Here is a 14,783-nt window from a genome sequence, read left to right as displayed (position 1 = left end):
GAACGGTACTGTGCAGTGTATATATACAGGACAGGAGGAACGGTACTGTGCAGTGTATATATACAGGAGGAGTGGTGCTGTGCAGTGTATATATACAGGAGGAGTGGTACTGTGCAGTGTATATATACAGGAGGAGTGGTACTGTGCAGTGTATATATACAGGAGGAGCGGTACTGTGCAGTGTATATATACAGGAGGAGTGGTACTGTGCAGTGTATATATACAGGACAGGAGGAGTGGTACTGTGCAGTGTATATATACAGGAGGAGTGGTACTGTGCAGTGTATATATACAGGAGGAGTGGTGCTGTGCAGTGTATATATACAGGAGGAGTGGTACTGTGCAGTGTATATATACAGGAGGAGTGGTACTGTGCAGTGTATATATACAGGAGGAGCGGTACTGTGCAGTGTATATATACAGGAGGAGTGGTACTGTGCAGTGTATATATACAGGAGGAGTGGTACTGTGCAGTGTATATATACAGGAGGAGTGGTACTGTGCAGTGTATATATACAGGAGGAGTGGTACTGTGCAGTGTATATATACAGGAGGAGTGGTACTGTGCAGTGTATATATACAGGAGGAGTGGTACTGTGCAGTGTATATATACAGGACAGGAGGAGTGGTACTGTGCAGTGTATATATGCAGGACAGGAGGAGTGGTACTGTGCAGTGTATATATACAGGAGGAGGGGTACTGTGCAGTGTATATATACAGGAGGAGTGGTACTGTGCAGTGTATATATACAGGACAGGAGGAGTGGTACTGTGCAGTGTATATATACAGGACAGGAGGAGTGGTACTGTGCAGTGTATATATACAGGAGGAGTGGTACTGTGCAGTGTATATATACAGGACAGGAGGAACGGTACTGTGCAGTGTATATATACAGGACAGGAGGAACGGTACTGTGCAGTGTATATATACAGGAGGAGTGGTGCTGTGCAGTGTATATATACAGGAGGAGTGGTACTGTGCAGTGTATATATACAGGAGGAGTGGTACTGTGCAGTGTATATATACAGGACAGGAGGAGTGGTACTGTGCAGTGTATATATACAGGAGGAGTGGTACTGTGCAGTGTATATATACAGGAGGAGTGGTACTGTGCAGTGTATATATACAGGAGGAGTGGTACTGTGCAGTGTATATATACAGGAGGAGGGGTACTGTGCAGTGTATATATACAGGAGGAGTGGTACTGTGCAGTGTATATATACAGGACAGGAGGAGTGGTACTGTGCAGTGTATATATACAGGAGGAGTGGTACTGTGCAGTGTATATATACAGGAGGAGTGGTACTGTGCAGTGTATATATACAGGAGGAGTGGTACTGTGCAGTGTATATATACAGGAGGAGTGGTACTGTGCAGTGTATATATACAGGAGGAGCGGTACTGTGCAGTGTATATATACAGGAGGAGCGGTACTGTGCAGTGTATATATACAGGACAGGAGGAGTGGTACTGTGCAGTGTATATATACAGGAGGAGGGGTACTGTACAGTGTATATATACAGGAGGAGTGGTACTGTGCAGTGTATATATACAGGAGGAGTGGTACTGTGCAGTGTATATATACAGGAAGAGTGGTACTGTGCAGTGTATATATACAGGAGGATCGGTACTGTGCAGTGTATATATACAGGAGGAGTGGTACTGTGCAGTATATATATATATACAGTGTCACGATATGGTATGAAATATCATAAGTAGTTCTCTAGCCTGTGTGAGCTAAGCCCCCCTTCTTGGAGTAACAGTTGTAGCTGCAAATTCCTGGCTTTCCTTCTCAGAGAGTGTGGGGGTTAGAAGTTTTATGGCCGAACGGAATTTACGACTGGCATTTCCTGTGTAAGCTCTTGTCCAGCTAGAACAGGAAAAATGGCTCCAAAAATCCATGAAAGATTCTTTGTTTAGTTTTTGTTAGATATTAGGCAAACGATTTAAGCTAGAAATACGAAAATATATATTCGTAGTCCCACTCGGTGTAGCTACACATCTCATGACACTCGGGTTTCTAACTCCATCTGGTAAAGAAGTAGGGTTTTCTCTGTAAATATGTATCCCAGATAGGACATATTTGATCTCATTAGAATGCTCACGTTAATCTGAGATGAATGATGAGCTTTTTAGGACGCTGACATGTTTTGTAGTGAAGTTATAGAAATCAGAGAGAATAGTTTAAAGTTTAGGCAGAATGTAGAGAGAGGAGGGTCTGGATAAGCCAGCCTTTCTGTGATGTCACAGCCTTAATGTTTTAAGTGTCTGGCAGGCTCTGAGGAGTCACTTTTTGCTGATTTCTCCTTCTGGACGGCTTTGTCCTATTGTCCTGGAAGAGCTGAGTACATCCCATGGACTGGGATGTATGGAAACTGCACTAGCCTGGATGCCTGCAATGCTTTTAATATGTGAGTGTTATCTTTTCTCATTTATTCCCTTTATGTTATAATTACCCATGTACATATTTGCAATTGTCTCATTTGTAACATCTTTATAAACTATTTTTGATAAAGCACGGCCTAATTATTTTTAAGGGGACATACTATTATATGTTAGTTCAGTTCTCCATGCTCTACACTTACCCAGTCTTCTGAAGTGAAATACGCTACTGTTACTGTTGTGTTGGGTTAGCTTCGGACCCGTTTAATCGAAGCTGGTGGCAGTGAAACCGATAGTGTGCAGACTTTTGGGTTATGTGGTAGCGGCTGCGGCTTTAATAATTATTGTTCCTGCCTGAGTGGGAGTAGTTATCGCGTCGCTGCAGCGTGCCCAATAGCCAGTACATAGCAGGCAGCCTTTCTGGCGACTAATTACCCAGGGTGCAGTACCTAATCTGACCTGAGTCTAAGGGGGCGCCAGAGAGCTGCAAGTGTTAAGTGGAACTGTAAGCGGGATATACATAAATCCCTGCAGTTCGTGGTATATAGAAAAGCAGTGGGATACCTAGAATAAGCCCCTGCTGTAAACTAAGAGGTCAATAGCCTTGTGTGTGGTTTTTCATCACATTGTCAGCAGTGGAGGGATAACTAAGATAAGCCCCCCTGCACATGTGATAGCCGTCTGTTGGCCTAAAGTCACCCTGATCCGTGACGTAGGGGTGACGGTCACGGTGTGAATCCTGACCCAGTTGTGACAGCGGTCAGGGGAATCGTGACAATTGGTGGCAAAGCGGTGGGATATCTTAGAGCATTAGTGATTTGGTTTGAGTAATCATTCCTCTCACTAAAAACTTGCAGAAAGTTCTTGCGAGGACTCTGCGCAAATAAGTTTGGAGAACGAACTCAGTGCTTTTTAGTTGTGAGACAATTGTGTACTGGTAATTATCCCCTCCCTTTCTCTTCGTTTTTCTATCCTATCTTTTATTTGGCAACCATGGTTGGGCTGGGAGAAACCTTTTATGAGCAGCAGACCAGAGACACCCTTGTTGCCTTATGCAAGACACAGCACATTGACTTTGCAAGCAAAAACAAAGCCCAACTGGTCGCAGATCTGGTGCAATGGGAAGCCGCTCGAGACCAATCTCAGAGCTCAGAGGCCGCAGAAGCCAGCACCAGCGAACATGGTGCTGCAGCAGAGGTCCAACCACTGAATGCTGGCCCTGTTAGCAATCCGGGCGAATTGGACCCCCACCTGCAGGCGGCCTTGAAAGAATTCCCCATTGACGACCATGAGAGACGTCTGCAGCTGATCCAGCAATACCAGGAGCGAGCCGAGAGAGAGGCCCGAGCTGAGAGAGAGGCCCAGCGAGCCGAGCGGCAAGCTGAGCGGGAGTACCAGCTGCAGTTAGCCCGACTGCAAATGCAGGGGTTGTCTCAGACCAACCGTGAGCCTAGCAGCGCTCAGACACCGAAGCCCCGGCCTGATCACTTTCCTGTTATGGAGAAGGACGGAGATTTGGACACTTTTCTGCGGGCCTTTGAGAAAGCCTGCAGGCAGTACCAGCTGCCTACAGATGAATGGGCCCGATACCTGACACCAGGGCTGAAAGGTAAAGCTCTGGAGGCGTTTGCTGCCCTCCCTCAAGAACAAGATGGTGACTATGAGGCCATCAAGCAGGCCCTGATAGCCAAGTACCAGCTTACACCCGAGGTGTACCGTAGAAAGTTCCGGACCCTCCAACGTGGCCCACACGACAGTTACAGTGATGTGGTGCATGGACTGGGGACCCACTTTGACCAGTGGACCCAAGGACTGTCAGTGACCACCTTTGCACAGCTGCGAGACCTGATGATCAAAGACCAGTTTTTTCATCTTTGCCCAGCTGAGGTGCGACAGTTCGTGATGGACAGAGAACCCAAAGACGTGACGAAAGCAGCGCAGATTGCCGATGCCTATGAGGCCAACCGTAGATCGGAAGCGCGGAAGCCAGTCACCACCAGCTGGAGAGGGGGTAAGCCTGCAACCAACGCCCGTACCCCTGCCAGCCAGCACACCCGAGGTCCTGGCCCTGTGGCCAACAGCACCAGACCTACCACCGAACCTCGCGCGTGTTACACCTGCAAGCGGCCTGGGCATATCAGTACCTTCTGTCCAGACAGGCCGAAGAACCCCCCAGCCAAGGCCCCAGGGCCTAATGCAGCAGTTCTTTTTGTGGGTGGTGTGGTTGGGAGGGTGTGTGACAACGTACAGCCCGTCACTGTGGGAGGCCATGTTGCTACAGGCCTCAAGGACACCGGGGCTGAACGAACCCTCATCCGACCCGAACTGGCGGCCCCTGAAGAAATCATTCCGGGGAAAACCCTAACTGTCACTGGGATTGGGGGCATCAGCTGTCCCTTACCAATGGCCCGGGTTTTTATTGATTGGGGTGCTGGGAGCGGGGTGAAGGAAGTGGGGCTGTCTGATAATTTGCCCACTGATGTTTTGTTGGGGACTGATTTGGGGAGGATGTATGCATACTACGTCCCTGACACCCCTCCCCAATCTACTAATAAGGGTAACATTAACCCTGATGATGATGATGATGGGAAATCGCATGTGTTACCTGACCATGCTTTATCTTGTAATGATGCATCTATTAACCATTTTTTTCCTAGGATTGATGGTGAAAATGTTGTACCTGTGCCAGCTGAACCTGATAATGATTTTTCTGTGAAGGTTAATGTGTCCCTAGGTACAGGTGTGCCCAGCCACGTCGCTCTGCGGAGTGAGACGGCTGAGGAACCCCTAACAGGGGCAAGTGTCGGTGCTACAGGAAATGGGGAGATGCATGGGAACCGTGAGGAAGGTGACGCCATGAAAGTGACCAGTGCCACCGAGGAAGGTAACTGGCCCATAAGTAGCACAGCCCCTGGAGTGTTGGGGGTGGATGGGGAGGTAGAGCCCATAGCAGCGCCGGCTGATGGGCCTGTAGAAATCCCCGGGGAGACAGCCTACGTAGCTGCTGTCACCCGCAGTCAGAGTGCCCGGAACGCAGATAACTGTCTGCCTTCCGGACCCTCCTCAGTCACCACTGTGACTGAACCAGAGGTGGACCCAGAGCAGGTCCAAGAGGGTTCCCGTGGGGAAGGGACCCTGACGTCGCTTTTGGCTTCCCCTAGCCAGGAGTTTCAGGCCGCTCTGCACACAGATGCGAGCCTAGAGAGTTTGAGACAACTCGCCGAGACGCCCCCCTCCGTGACTGATAAGGAGAGGGTGTTCTGGGAACAAGGAAGGTTGTACCGGGAGACAGTACCCGGAGAATCACAAAAGGAGTGGTTGAGGGAAAGACAGCTGGTCGTCCCACAGCAATTCCGGGGTGAGTTGTTGCGGATTGCCCATGAGATCCCGCTAGCTGGACACTTGGGGATCAGCAAAACTAAGGCCCGGCTGTCTCAACACTTCTATTGGCCTAAGATGGGGACAGATGTGTCAAACTACTGCCGCTCCTGTGTCACCTGTCAAAGAGTGGGGAAGGCAGGGCCTGCTCTTAAGGCTCCCCTGATCCCTTTGCCAGTGATAGAGGAGCCTTTCCAGAGGATCGCGGTGGACATTGTGGGCCCGCTGGCCGTCCCCAGCAGCTCTGGAAAGCAATACATCCTTACTGTGGTAGACTATGCTACCCGGTACCCAGAGGCAGTAGCTCTGTCGTCAACTAGGGCAGATAAGGTGGCGGATGCCCTGTTGGCCATCTTTTCACGTGTAGGATTTCCCAGGGAAATGCTTACTGATCAAGGGACCCAATTTATGTCTCGCCTAATGGAGGCTCTCTGTAAGAAAATGCAGGTGAAGCACCTGGTATCGAGTGCGTACCACCCACAGACCAATGGCTTGTGTGAACGCTTCAATGGTACCCTCAAACAGATGCTACGCATGCTGGTTGAGACTCAAGGGCGCGACTGGGAGCGGTACCTCCCACACCTGCTGTTCGCTTACCGAGAGGTTCCGCAGGCCTCGACGGGGTTCTCCCCCTTCGAGCTCCTGTACGGCAGGCGAGTCCGGGGACCCCTTGGGTTGGTAAGAGATTCCTGGGAAGAGGAGCCGAACCCTTCTGAAGTGTCCATAGTGGAGTATGTCATGCGCTTCCGTGACCAGATGCAGACCTTGACGCAGTTGGTGCATGACAACATGACGCAGGCTCAGGCTGATCAGAAGCACTGGTACGACCAGAACGCCCGGGAGCGGACCTACCACGTGGGTCAAAAGGTGTGGGTGCTGGTCCCCGTACCAACGGATAAGCTTCAGGCAGCCTGGGAGGGCCCGTACGTCGTCCACCAACAGCTCAACCCGGTCACGTACGTGGTCACGCTTGACCACGCTCGGGGTAGGCGAAAGGCCTTTCACGTCAACATGATGAAGGCTCATCACGAACGTGAACCTTTCGTCCTCCCGGTCTGCAGCTTGCCCGAAGACGGTGAGGAAGACACCCTCCTGGACATGCTGGCCCAAGCCAAGGCCAATGGGTCCATCGAGGATGTGGAGGTAAGCGCCTCGTTAACTGAACCCCAGCGGGTACAGTTGCAAACCACACTGGAACCTTTCCGGGTCGTGTTCTCCAACCGACCTGGGAGGACTGAGTTAGCCGTCCACGAGGTGGACACCGGGAATCACGCCCCACTACGGCGAACACCCTATCGAATCTCTGACCAGGTGCAGCAGACTATGCGCCAAGAGATCGATGAGATGTTACAGCTGGGGGTGATTCGACGGTCAAAGAGCGCGTGGGCATCACCTGTAGTTCTCGTGCCAAAGAAGGACCGGACCACCCGGTTCTGCGTGGACTACAGGGGGCTCAACGCCATCACAGCCTCGGATGCGCACCCAATGCCGCGCATCGAGGAGCTGCTTGAGAAGTTAGCTGGCGCAAAATACCTGACAATAATGGATTTGAGTAGAGGATACTGGCAGATTCCCCTGAGCCCTGAGGCGCAGGAGAAGTCCGCCTTTATCACACCCTTTGGACTGTACGAGTCCACGGTCATGCCCTTCGGCATGAAGAATGCCCCTGCCACTTTCCAGCGGATGGTCAACCGCCTGCTTCAGGGACTGGAGACGTACGCCGTGGCGTACTTGGATGACATTGCCATCTTCAGTCCCTCCTGGAAGGAACACCTGCAGCATCTCGAGGAGGTGCTCAGGCGGATTCACCAAGCAGGACTGACTATCAAGCCGGGGAAGTGTCAGATGGGCAAGAGGGAGGTTCACTACCTAGGACACCGGGTAGGCGGAGGCACCCTGAAGCCAGAGCCGGAGAAAGTGGGCGCGATCGTGAACTGGCCCACTCCCGTGACCAAGAAACAGGTGATGTCCTTCTTGGGCACTGCAGGGTACTATAGGCGCTTCGTACCGCACTATAGTAGCCTGGCAAAACCTTTGACGGACCTCACCAGGAAGAAGCTACCCCACATCGTCAACTGGACAGATGGCTGTGAGGGGGCTTTCAAGGCGTTGAAAACCGCACTGTGCAACGCCCCTGTGTTGAAAGCAGTCGACAGCAGTCGACCGTTCTTGGTGCAGACCGACGCCAGCGAGTTTGGCCTTGGTGCTGTACTCAGCCAGGTTGACTCGGAGGACCAAGAGCACCCCGTGTTATACCTGAGTCGGAAACTTTTGCCGAGGGAAGTGGCCTACTCCACCATCGAGAAGGAGTGCCTGGCCATAGTCTGGGCCCTGCAGCGCTTGCAGCCCTACTTGTACGGTCACACCTTCACTGTGGTGACCGACCACAACCCTCTGCGCTGGCTAAACGCCATGTGTGGAACCAACGGCAGGTTGCTACGCTGGAGCCTTGCCCTTCAGCAGTTTGACTTCACCATTGAACATAAAACGGGCAAAGAGCATGGGAATGCAGATGGACTCTCCCGCCAGGGTGAACCTACTGAGGTGCCCATGGAGGCATACCGTGGGGTACTGCCTCCCTAGCGCACACCAAAAGGGGGAGGTGTCACGATATGGTATGAAATATCATAAGTAGTTCTCTAGCCTGTGTGGGCTAAGCCCCCCTTCTTGGAGTAACAGTTGTAGCTGCAAATTCCTGGCTTTCCTTCTCAGAGAGTGTGGGGGTTAGAAGTTTTATGGCCGAACGGAATTTACGACTGGCATTTCCTGTGTAAGCTTTGTCCAGCTAGAACAGGAAAAATGGCTCCAAAAATCCATGAAAGATTCTTTGTTTAGTTTTTGTTAGATATTAGGCAAACGATTTAAGCTAGAAATACGAAAATATATATTCGTAGTCCCACTCGGTGTAGCTACACATCTCATGAAACACGAGTTTCTAACTCCATCTGGTAAAGAAGTAGGGTTTTCTCTGTAAATATGTATCCCAGATAGGACATATTTGATCTCATTAGAATGCTCACGTTAATCTGAGATGAATGATGAGCTTTTTAGGACGCTGACATGTTTTGTAGTGAAGTTATAGAAATCAGAGAGAATAGTTTAAAGTTTATGCAGAATGTAGAGAGAGGAGGGTCTGGATAAGCCAGCCTTTCTGTGATGTCACAGCCTTAATGTTTTAAGTGTCTGGCAGGCTCTGAGGAGTCACTTTTTGCTGATTTCTCCTTCTGGACGGCTTTGTCCTATTGTCCTGGAAGAGCTGAGTACATCCCATGGACTGGGATGTATGGAAACTGCACTAGCCTGGATGCCTGCAATGCTTTTAATATGTGAGTGTTATCTTTTCTCATTTATTCCCTTTATGTTATAATTACCCATGTACATATTTGCAATTGTCTCATTTGTAACATCTTTATAAACTATTTTTGATAAAGCACTGCCTAATTATTTTTAAGGGGACATACTATTATATGTTAGTTCAGTTCTCCATGCTCTACACTTACCCAGTCTTCTGAAGTGAAATACGCTACTGTTACTGTTGTGTTGGGTTAGCTTCGGACCCGTTTAATCGAAGCTGGTGGCAGTGAAACCGATAGTGTGCTGACTTTTGGGTTATGTGGTAGCGGCTGCGGCTTTAATAATTATTGTTCCTGCCTGAGTGGGAGTAGTTATCGCGTCGCTGCAGCGTGCCCAATAGCCAGTACATAGCAGGCAGCCTTTCTGGCGACTAATTACCCAGGGTGCAGTACCTAATCTGACCTGAGACTAAGGGGGCGCCAGAGAGCTGCAAGTGTTAAGTGGAACTGTAAGCGGGATATACATAAATCCCTGCAGTTCGTGGTATATAGAAAAGCAGTGGGATACCTAGAATAAGCCCCTGCTGTAAGCTAAGAGGTCAATAGCCTTGTGTGTGGTTTTTCATCACATTGTTAGCAGTGGAGGGATAACTAAGATAAGCCCCCCTGCACATGTGATAGCCGTCTGTTGGCCTAAAGTCACCCTGATCCGTGACGTAGGGGTGACGGTCACGGTGTGAATCCTGACCCAGTTGTGACAGCGGTCAGGGGAATCGTGACATACAGGAGGAGTGGTACTGTGCAGTGTATATATACAGGAGGAGTGGTACTGTGCAGTGTATATATACAGGAGGAGTGGTACTGTGCAGTGTATATATACAGGAGGAGCGGTACTGTGCAGTGTATATATACAGGAGGAGTGGTACTGTGCAGTGTATATATACAGGAGGAGTGGTACTGTGCAGTGTATATATACAGGACAGGAGGAGTGGTACTGTGCAGTGTATATATACAGGAGGAGTGGTACTGTGCAGTGTATATATACAGGAGGAGCGGTACTGTGCAGTGTATATATACAGGAGGAGCGGTACTGTGCAGTGTATATATACAGGACAGGAGGAGAGGTACTGTGCAGTGTATATATACAGGAGGAGTGGTACTGTGCAGTGTATATATACAGGAGGAGCGGTACTGTGCAGTGTATATATACAGGAGGAGTGGTACTGTGCAGTGTATATATACAGGAGGAGTGGTACTGTACAGTGTATATATACAGGACAGGAGGAGTGGTACTGTGCAGTGTATATATACAGGAGGAGTGGTACTGTGCAGTGTATAGATACAGGATAGGAGGAGTGGTACTGTGCAGTGAATATATACAGGGCAGGAGGAGTGGTACTGTGCAGTGTATATATACAGGAGGAGTGGTACTGTGCAGTGTATAGATACAGGACAGGAGGAGTGATACTGTGCAGTGTATATATACAGGACAGGAGGCGTGGTACTGTGCAGTGTATATATACAGGAGGAGTGGTACTGTGCAGTGTATATATACAGGAGGAGCGGTACTGTGCAGTGTATATATACAGGAGGAGCGGTACTGTGCAGTGTATATATACAGGAGGAGCGGTACTGTGCAGTGTATATATACAGGAGGAGTGGTACTGTGCAGTGTATATATACAGGACAGGAGGAGAGGTACTGTGCAGTGTATATATACAGGAGGAGTGGTACTGTGCAGTGTATATATACAGGAGGAGCGGTACTGTGCAGTGTATATATACAGGAGGAGTGGTACTGTGCAGTGTATATATACAGGAGGAGTGGTACTGTACAGTGTATATATACAGGACAGGAGGAGTGGTACTGTGCAGTGTATATATACAGGAGGAGTGGTACTGTGCAGTGTATAGATACAGGACAGGAGGAGTGGTACTGTGCAGTGAATATATACAGGGCAGGAGGAGTGGTACTGTGCAGTGTATATATACAGGAGGAGTGGTACTGTGCAGTGTGTCACGATTCCCCCTGACCGCTGTCACCAATGGGTCAGGATTCACACCGTGACCGTCACCCCTACGTCACGGATCAGGGTGACTTTAGGCCAACAGACGGCTATCACATGTGCAGGGGGGCTTATCTTAGTTATCCCTCCACTGCTAACAATGTGATGAAAAAAAACCACACACAAGGCTATTGACCTCTTAGCTTACAGCAGGGGCTTATTCTAGGTATCCTACTGCTTTTCTATATACCACAAACTGCAGGGATTTATGTATATCCCGCTTACAGTTCCACTTAACACTTGCAGCTCTCTGGCGCCCCCCTTACTCTCAGGTCAGATTAGGTACTGCACCCTGGGTAATTAGTCGCCAGAAAGGCTGCCTGCTATGTACTGGCTATTGGGCACGCTGCAGCGACGCGATAACTACTCCCACACAGGCAGGAACAATAATTATCAAACCCGCAGTTGCTTCAGCATAATCCAACCGTCAGCACACTTTCGCTGCCACCAGCTTCGATTAAACGGGTCCGAAGCTAACCCAACTCAACAGTAACAGTAGCGTATTTTCCCTTCAAGAGACTTAGGGTACGGTTTAGAGCAGGAGAACGAACTAATATATAATAGTATATCCCATTCAAAATAACTAGGCAGTGCGTTATCAAAAATAGTTTATAAAGATGTTATACATGAGACAATTGCAAATATGTACAAGGGTAATTATAACATAAAGGGAATAAATGAGAAAAGATAACACTCACATATTAAAAGCATTGCAGGCATCCAGGCTAGTGCAGTTTCCATACATCCCAGTCCATGGGATGTACCAGCTCTTCCAGGACAATAGGACAAAGCAGTCCAGAAGGAGAAATCAGCAAAAAGTCACTCCTCAGAGCCTGCCAGACCCTTAAAACATTAAGGCTGTGACATCACAGAAAGGCTGGCTTATCCAGACCCTCCTCTCTCTACATTCTGCCTAAACTTTAAACTATTTCCTCTGATTTCTATAACTTCACTACAAAACATGTCAGCGTCCTAAAAAACCCATCAATCATCTCGGATTAACGTGAGCATTCTAATGAGATCAAATATGTCCTAACTGGGATACATATTTACAGAGAAATCCCTACCTCTTTACCAGATGGTGTTAGAAACTCGTGTTTCGCAGGTTGTGTAGATACACCGAGTGAGAATAAAAATATATATTTTCGTATTTCTAGCTTAAATCGTTTGCCTAATATCTAACAAAAACTAAACAAAGAATCTTTCCTGAATCTTGGAGCCACTTTTCCAGTTTGAACTAGAGAATGTGGGAGGGGTGAGGGACTTTCCTCTGAGCCTGGAATTTACGACCCCAGAGCAATAAAACCTCTCTTCCCCCATACTCTCAGAGAAGGAAAGCCAGGAATTTGCAGCTACAAACTGTTGCTCCAAGAAGGGGGGGCTTAGCCCACTCAGGCTAGAGAACTACTTATGATATTTCATACCATATCGTGACACCTCCCCCTTTTGGTGTGCGCTAGGGAGGCAGGACCTGATGGTTCTCCTCCATGCGCACCTCAGCAGGTTCACCCTGGTGGGCCAACCCATCACCATTGCCATGATCTGGCTCCATGGTGCCTTCGCCTACCCGGTTTCCCAGGTAGTGAACCTCCCTCATGCCCATCTGACACTTTCCCGGCTTGATAGTCAGTCCTGCTTGGTGAATTCGCCTGAGCACCTCCTCTAGATGCTGCAGGTGTTCCTTCCAGGAGGGACTGAAGATGGCAATGTCATCCAAGTACGCCACGGCGTACGTCTCCAGTCCCTGAAGCAGGAGGTTGACCATCCGCTGGAAAGTGGCAGGGGCATTCTTCATGCCGAAGGGCATGACCGTGGACTCGTACAGTCCGAAGGGCGTGATAAAGGCGGACTTCTCCTGCGCCTCGGGGCTCAGGGGAATCTGCCAGTATCCTCGACTCAGATCCATTATTGTTAGGTAATCTGCGCCAGCTAACTTCTCAAGCAGCTCCTCCATGCGCGGCATTGGGTGCGCATCCGAGGCTGTGATGGCGTTGAGCCCCCTGTAGTCCACGCAGAACCGGGTGGTCCGGTCCTTCTTTGGCACGAGAACTACAGGTGATGCCCACGCGCTCTTTGACCGCCGAATCACCCCCAGCTGTAACATCTCATCGATCTCTTGGCGCATAGTCTGCTGCACCTGGTCAGAGATTCGATAGGGTGTTCGCCGTAGTGGGGCGTGATTCCCGGTGTCCACCTCGTGGACGGCTAACTCAGTCCTCCCAGGTCGGTTGGAGAACACGACCCGGAAAGGTTCCCGTGTGGTTTGCAACTGTACCCGCTGGGGTTCAGTTAACGAGGCGCTTACCTCCACATCCTCGATGGACCCATTGGCCTTGGCTTGGGCCAGCATGTCCAGGAGGGTGTCTTCCTCACCGTCTTCGGGCAAGCTGCAGACCGGTAGGACGAAAGGTTCACGTTCGTGATGAGCCTTCATCATGTTGACGTGAAAGGCCTTTCGCCTACCCCGAGCGTGGTCAAGCGTGACCACGTAAGTGACCGGGTTGAGCTGTTGGTGGACGACGTACGGGCCCTCCCAGGCTGCCTGAAGCTTATCCGTTGGTACCGGGACCAGCACCCACACCTTTTGACCCACGTGGTAGGTCCGCTCCTGGGCGTTCTGGTCGTACCAGTGCTTCTGATCAGCCTGAGCTTGCGTCATGTTGTCATGCACCAACTGCGTCAAGGTCTGCATCTTGTCACGGAAGCGCATGACATACTCCACCATGGACACTTCAGAAGGGTTCGGCTCCTCTTCCCAGAATTCTCTTACCAACCCAAGGGGTCCCCGGACTCGCCTGCCGTACAGGAGCTCGAAGGGTGAGAACCCCGTCGAGGCCTGCGGAACCTCTCGGTAAGCGAACAGCAGGTGTGGGAGGTACCGCTCCCAGTCGCGCCCTTGAGTCTCAACCAGCATGCGTAGCATCTGTTTGAGGGTACCATTGAAGCGTTCACACAAGCCATTGGTCTGTGGGTGATACGCACTCGATACCAGGTGCTTCACCTGCATTCTCTTACAGAGAGCCTCCATTAGGCGAGACATAAATTGGGTCCCTTGATCAGTAAGCATTTCCCTGGGAAACCCTACACGTGAAAAGATGGCCAACAGGGCATCCGCCACCTTATCTGCCCTAGTTGACGACAGAGCTACTGCCTCTGGGTACCGGGTAGCGTAGTCTACCACAGTAAGGATATATTGCTTTCCAGAGCTGCTGGGGACGGCCAGCGGGCCCACAATGTCCACCGTGATCCTCTGGAAAGGCTCCTCTATCACTGGCAAAGGGATCAGGGGAGCCTTAAGAGCAGGCCCCGCCTTCCCCACTCTTTGACAGGTGATACAGGAGCGGCAGTAGTTTGACACATCTGTCCCCATCTTAGGCCAATAGAAGTGTTGAGACAGCCGGGCCTTAGTTTTGCTGATCCCCAAGTGTCCAGCTAGCGGGATCTCATGGGCAATCCGCAACAACTCACCCCGGAATTGCTGCGGGACGACCAGCTGTCTTTCCCTCAACCACTCCTTTTGTGATTCTCCGGGTACTGTCTCCCGGTACAACCTTCCTTGTTCCCAGAACACCTTCTCCTTATCTGTCTCGGAGAAGGGCGTCCCGGCAAGTTGTCTCAAACTCTCTAGGCTCGCATCTGTGTGCAGAGCGGCCTGAAACTCCTG

Source organism: Ranitomeya imitator, chromosome 4 (genome assembly GCF_032444005.1).
Source record: "Ranitomeya imitator isolate aRanImi1 chromosome 4, aRanImi1.pri, whole genome shotgun sequence".
NCBI classification, from domain to species: domain Eukaryota; kingdom Metazoa; phylum Chordata; class Amphibia; order Anura; family Dendrobatidae; genus Ranitomeya; species Ranitomeya imitator.
This window is presented reverse-complemented; position numbering follows the sequence as displayed.